Here is a 7486-nt window from a genome sequence, read left to right as displayed (position 1 = left end):
AATTTCATTGACAATTTCAAACAAATATTCTGTTTGTTTGACAGGAAACGCGGAAAATATTATCTGATGTATTGTTGAAATCATTCGCTGCCAATACCCTTCTCATTTTCCGTAGAGTTTTTCAAATAACCTTTAGCCACTATTGATGATTTCCAGCCGCCATGCCAAAGAAATAGCTCACCAAATGTGTGTACTTTAATTCCTTTTGATTTCACTGATTCTTCTTGCTACTTCTACAAGAGGTCACAAAGTGAACATTCGATTTTGATATTCAATTATTCAACACGATGAAGCAAGGGCCCCAAAATGAAATTTTCATCAGCCAACACCAGACAGCGCTGTTTCGTCCTGCTATACCACAAATGCATCATTTAACGCAGAGGTTCTCAAATTTATTTTGTCTACCGCTCACTTCGAGAATTAATTATTTCCTAGCGCCCTCCAATTTTTTTTACTTTACTGCACCTTAAGAATCACAATCGCAGTCATTATTTTAATAATTGAATTATGTGTGTCATGTGAAAATAAGACTTTCTGATGAGGATAATGTAAAACACCATTTTGTAATATTAGGAAAACTTTTATTCATGTTATTAAAACAAACATTTCAATTTGAATTTTAAAACTAATCTAATGAGAAGGATGAATTTGATGATTTTTAACAAGTTCGTTAATATCAGGCTCGAATTTACACCGAACGTGGTAACTTACAGCCGTTAGTTACCACGTTCAGTAATCTGCAACCGATTTTTCTTTTTAGTTAGCAACGTTGCCACAGCACCAAATATACGTTCACACAAATAGCTATCAAAAATCATTGAACGATGGACCACAATACAGGGTACAATTGTGGGATTGGCTTTTGTAGCCAAAATTCTTGGTATCCATCTTTTAATTCAATTTTTATACCCTCGTTTGTTATCAGTTCTTCTTCCAGCTGGGGTGATCCTGCTGTGTTGACAGTTGAAAAAGGATCCAACACCCAGTACGGTATTTCCAATTTCAAAATGTCCGGGAATCGTTCTGCGAAATCACTGTAGAGGTTCTCCAAATGTTGGCAGTAAACAAGTAAGTCATCGTTGTTGAAGGATAATGCTAACAAATTGCGAAACTCACATCTGCCGATATTATTCTTGTATAAGAGCAATTTGACTACAAAAGCAGCAATGCCATTTTTTGTTTTAATCAAATTCAAGTAGTCACCTTGAAGTTGGATATTGACGTCATTGAATAATGTATACAGGTCTGTCAGGTACGAAATATCATTCTTTGAAGTGATGAGGTTGTCGTGCAATTATTTGTCTTTGTTTTCCAAGAACTCTATTACAGAGTCAAATAGATTGTAAATTCGAGTCAGACAGTTACCTCTTGATAACCAACGCACTGCTGCGTGAAATAGCAATCGGTTAAAATCTTCATCATTAGCAACACGAATCTGATTAAATAATCTGTCATTTGAAGAGCTATTTCGGATTTTATTGACTGTGATTGCAGTGATTGAGAGAGGCGTTCACTCAAATTTTTCGTAATCAAATGCTGCCTAGGAATGACGCAATGTACAGCGAGCACATCTGGAAATTTATTTTTTGAGTACGCTATGAAGCCTTTGTGACGTCCTGTCATAGCCCGAGCGCCATCCGTAGCAGCTGATATAATATTCTTTAGTGGAATTTCTTTCTCATCACAAAATGTTTCCTGTTTATTATATATGGTTTCTCCTTTTGTATCCGTCTCTGAATTTCAGGAAAATAGTAGTTCTTGATATATTTTCTCATTTTTCAATAAACCTCACGTATGACAACAACACTGCTTCATTGGTTGGTAAAGTGGACTCATCTAACTGAATTGAGAATTTAAAAGTCTTTAGATGATTGCACAATGACTCTTCAATGTTTATGGAGCACAGTAGTTATTACTTCTTTTATTGCCGGTGAAATCAAATCCTCTCCAATAATGTGAGGTTTACCTGTTTGAGCAATTTGTAAGGAGACATTGAAGGAAGCTTGGAGTCCGTCGTCGTCTTGCTTAGAAGCTGCTGAAAAAATTTTTGACACAGTTGGCTGAGCTGAGTGTTTCTTTTCCAGTTCTTGAAAATAAGTCATACTTTTGTCTTTTTTATCTTTTTTTTTAATGATCTTGTGGCATTGAGGTTCTCATCGCTTCATTTGAAAATGTTTTTTGACAAAGAAGGTACATCGGCGAAAATGGATTTGTGGGATTTTCAATGAATCCATATTTTATATATTCCGCGCTATACTACCGTTTCTTCTTGTTTGCTTCCTACATAATTTTGTTTTCAAAAATGCCGAAGTAAAGAATCGAGTATTGAAAACTTGCTAATGACACCACTCACAGTATTCACCACCGCACGTACATCACTTTACCTAGCTAGTCACTAACTGAATTCACTTGTCTTCGTAATATCGTCGAATGACATTACTGGCTACCGACAGCCGTCTTGGTTTCGGACAGGTTGGAGCCTGGCTCCTTTACCCTTTGGACTGATGGTTGGTCGTCAGGAAGACAAACGGGTTAAGACTGATTTTTGGGATGACAGCATTAATGTCCTCAGACATCAGTACCGCCCTTCACGTGGACCCCTACCTGACTAGGGTGTTTGGATGAAGATATTGTTCATCTTTCAACGGGGGACATGAGGGCCTCACTCGACAGTGTCTGGGCCTTCTATATCGGGAGGGGTCGTCTACAGCATAATTCATAGCTTCCCTAACTAACGTATTATCGTGGGTTTCTGCGCAACCAAAGACTTGCCAATTCCTCGACTGACTGGAAACATTACTGGCTGGATGGCGCACGCGCTTTTATATGAGGCAGCGGGAGGGCCTAGTACTTTCGAGAATGGAGACTAGAAACTTTTCCCGTTGCATCGAAGCTAACCGTCAAGTATTGTACAGTTTGACAACTATCGTACAGAAAATAGTTACTGCCTAGTCCCCTAGATGGCGTTACACGAGGAAACGCGCGTTAAGCGTAAATGAGCGGTAAAGTTTGTGTTAAAAGCAAAAAAATATTTTAAAATTTGCCATCGCCCCCCTAAACCGCTTTAACGCCCTCAATCTTATCTGTGCCCTTTACTGCCCCCCTATAGGCCTTCAACGCCCAAAAGGGGGCGTTATCGCCCACTTTGAGAAAGATTGATTTACCGCAACTGTTTGAAGAACAAGCCAAGGATATATCCCAATAGAAAGGAAACAATCATAACTTTTTTCTTTTAATTCATATCGCTTAGAGAAACAGTATTATATACAGAAAAGAATTGAATATATTATTTTAACTGACCTAATTACATTTCTAGAATTAGTTTTTATATTCGTATATTACGAAATTTACCACAACCTACCAAGTAACTTATTCAAACTAACTGTTGAAACACCATATAATTATAAATTAGTGATGACTTAGTTGATTAACTACTTGACTAAAGTCCAAGCTCACTCTTCGTAATTGGATGATTTGATTTCTTCAAGAATTGAAAGGATTCTCTTAGGTCCATGAGAACGTTTCGAAAAAATTATTTTATGAAAGTACAAAAAAGTTATTATGAATTTTTTTTCAGAATAAAACAGCCAGACTCTTGAAAAGTTGCTGTATAACAAGAAAAGTGAACTTCAAAAGGCTGAAACCATACAAATTCAGCAACTGGCATTTACTTCAAAAAAGAAAATTCAAAACTTTATTTACTCATGTGAAGACAATGCGAGGTCACTTTATCAATTCTACTACTCGACTCTTTTTAAATAGTTACAGTAAATTATAACATTTCACCTGAAGAAATTGAAACAAACTGACATAGTTGAAAACTAATAAAAACTAGGGTGGATATGAACAGGAATATGAATTCAGTTGAATAAAAACAGTAACTTAAGAATAAAAATATACATTTGAGCGAATCAGCTATGCAGTATAGTTAAGTACAAATAAACTAGTTGTTGATAAGTTTATCTTTGGCAAATTTCTGAATTCACAAGTGTACATTAATGATATCTCACAGAAGATAATAATTGAATCACCTCAGTAAGTACCTGAAATGCTTAAATTATTATATGAATAAACTACACCTACATCAAAAGTTGTCAGTTATGAATCGTTCCTGTAGAAAGTCCAAAACATATGTACTTTTTTGTTTATTTTTGAATAGAAATCAATTTCCTGAAATTACTACTCTACAAACATTACTGTCTGAAGCAAAGCCTCGGTATATGATAACATTATCCTGAGGTGGGTTAAAGGGTACGAGAGAAGTAAAGGTAATCGCATTTCCAACTCTTCAGCCAAAGAAGCGGCTGGACTAAGAATTTCAGGACACGTACAGCCTGATGCCTTTGGAACTAGACAAACCTCACACCCATGCTCAATCCCTAAAGAAATGGGATAGAATCAAAGGATGCAGTCTTGACAGGATTACCCTGGGCGACCCTGTGAAGGTGGCGCCGATGGAATATCTGGCGATGACCAGTAACAGTAGGCTTTCTGACTGGCCACTGTCAACTAAAGAAAGACCTCCATTGAAGGGTTAGTGTACATAACTCTATGCAGGATGTTTGAACAGGAAGATGAAACTGTCAGGCATGTCTTATGCGAGTGTTCGGCGTTATTATTATTATTACTTTTTTTTCAACCGTAGTTGCCTTAGTGCGGCAAACCGGTATGATTTTGGGATTCGAGAGTAGAGAGGGCATCATTCCACCAAGGACTCCAATAATCAGAACAACCCTATACCCATACCCCTATACCCATCACGCGACATCGGTAGACTAAGGTGTTGAAGACACCATCCTAGCAAGCCATGATGAACCCCGCAGTTTCCGACTTCAGCCCATTCGACCCGAGGAAAGCGAAAGTCAGGCGCTTTGATAAGCCAAGGTCTTCAATATTATTGAAGAAGACCCCATGCATGTTTCCGAAGAAGTGAGGTGATCTGTGCGGCTTTTATATGAGCTTTATGCTGAACGTGTTCCAACTCGGTGACAGAGTTGTGGTTCAGGGTCGAAAATTAAACCAAGTTCCTCAGCTGCTCGAGCAGCTGCCTAAAGAGAATGCTCCATTGCCTGCTCTCTCATGGTCACGGACCATGCAGAGAAGGGGACCCGAACTCCTGACTACTTTAGAGGCTATATGTAGTACCATTCTGTCATGTAGACACTCCAAACTCAAAAGTCTACGGCCTCCCTGTTGTCGGGAGAGATACAACCGTGGAACGGACGATTTGGGAAGCAAACTCCTCTAGAGATGCATCATTTTTTGGGTCTTTACGTTGAGTTGATACCGCTTCTCCCGAGTCCACTTCACTACTCCAAACGAGTAGATTAAGATTGGTACGGCAAGCATATTTGTTGCAGCAAATTTGTTCTTTCCCGACAGTTCCGATGACCAGTTCTGTCGAAGTTTGTGCTGATACTTGCCGCGGAGAGAGTTTTTCACTGCTATTACCTCTTGTGAGTGGCGTTGTTCCACCCCTAGGTAAGTATACGTCTCTCCGGCATCCAGATGGTGTAGGATGCTTCCATCTATCAGCGGCATATCCTCTCCGTAGTTCCCGCATCGTTCTCTTTTGAAATGGACCATTGCACATTTATCTATCCCGGATTTGATACCGATAGCATGCGTGTACTCTTCCACCACCCTCAAGGACTGATGGAGATCTTTATCTCTAGAGGCATGAAGTTTAAGATCATCCATTTGAAACAAATGGGTGAACTTGTGCCTCCGGTTTCCGGAGGCACAATAAGAGAGTGTGTGTTCGGCGAGTTTTGACCTACACCTTCCGATATAAAGGATATGTCTCCTAGTAACCTGCCCATCTGGAAAGGACAGACTGGACGATGACCTAGGATGACAACTTCTCGGAAGGATTTTCAATGGGTCACATGTGGCTTAAGTTCTGTGGGCCTACATTTGCTCTCCCTACTCTACAGATACAGATAGATACTATCTGAAAACAGTTCATTCTTGATATTTGGAAGCAACTGAATTGAATTCCTCACCCGTGATCATCAGTATTGTGAAAATGGTTTGTCTGCGCAGTATATGCTACTACATGGAATGGACATATTTAGAACAATTCATAAATGTCCTATATTTACAGAGGAAATAGTATAAAATATTTTGCATTGTTTTGGTTTGGTCTTCTTTGGATCTTCAAACGTTTCAACTGCAACTACGGCAGTCATCTTCAGTGGCGTGTTTGAAGTACTCTGATAGTTCACGCCACTGAAGATGACTGCCGTAGTTGCAGTTGAAACGTTTGGAGATTGTAACCAAGAAGACTACGGCAAAACCCGTAAACCCACCAAAACACTGACGCCAGCCATGAAAGCCTACATTCCTATATTTTGCACTGCCACGATCCTGAATTTCAAACTCTCTACGTATTTCTCTCCAATTATGACAAGAAAATTGAGCAAAGTTAGTGACCACATTTATCTGGACAGCTTTGATTCCTCTGAAAGGTGGATTGAAATAAGTTTTTCTTTGTTGAATATACGTAATAGATGAGAAACAAATAGTTCTAATTCTCTTGTTCAGGATATCGAAGATGCCCATATAAATGTAGTCGATATTTAATATTAATTTTATGAAAATATCAGTATTCACACACTAGATCTGAGAAATACTTTCGCTGACATACTTTTACAGAACAAGTTGGCGATATACTCATCATATACAGGGTGTTACCTATCTGCGGTACGGAACTTCAGAGGTTGATTCGTTTCTAAGATACAGGGCGTTGGAGACAAAAAAAACGGTTTTTATAAAATATTATAAATATCCGTACACCGATTTGGTTGAAATTTCCTACAGTTATTTGAACTAGGTTGAAATTATTAGTTCCAGTGGCGTATGAGCTGCAGTCCAATCTTCCTGGTATTATTTGAAGGATCTTCTTCTATCGCATCAGTCGTTGTTACAGTGTTTGGTTTTCCACCACCTGCATTTTTATTAAAACTGCCAGTTTCACATAATTTTGCATGTAGCGTCCTAATTGTTTAGCACATGGAATTACTTTATTAAGATATTTGTCTTGGTAAATTCTCCGTTCTTCTTCCGCATTTTCTTTAGCTAATACATAAATAAAGTGCATGTCAGCCATTTCAGCGTCACTTAAATTACTCATGATGAAATCACAGCTAATTGTCCATTCTGGCTTTTTCACTGATATGACAACAGTATAACTATCAGCTCGTCTTCAAAGAAGGTGTTCATGATATGCAAAGTGGCTTCAATTTTCTTCTCGAAAACCAAGCTGGATATGATGAAAACACAAGAGACGAAAAAGTTGTGTTTTCAGTTGAATAATTTAGACAAGTAAGTGGCGTATTTTTTCCAATATTATTGTCTGTGGTGGCCACTGATACTCCACTGGACCTAATAATTTCAATCTAGTTAGGGCCAAATGAGCGCCTGATAACTTCAAACTATGCTATAACTCAAACTATAGCAAATTTCAACCAAATCGAAGTAGGGA

Source organism: Leptinotarsa decemlineata, unplaced genomic scaffold, assembly GCF_025532065.1.
Source record: "Leptinotarsa decemlineata unplaced genomic scaffold, Ldec_3_MD MMD2_tig00001393_RagTag_RagTag, whole genome shotgun sequence".
NCBI lineage: Eukaryota > Metazoa > Arthropoda > Insecta > Coleoptera > Chrysomelidae > Leptinotarsa > Leptinotarsa decemlineata.
Note: the sequence above shows the minus strand (reverse complement) of the source record.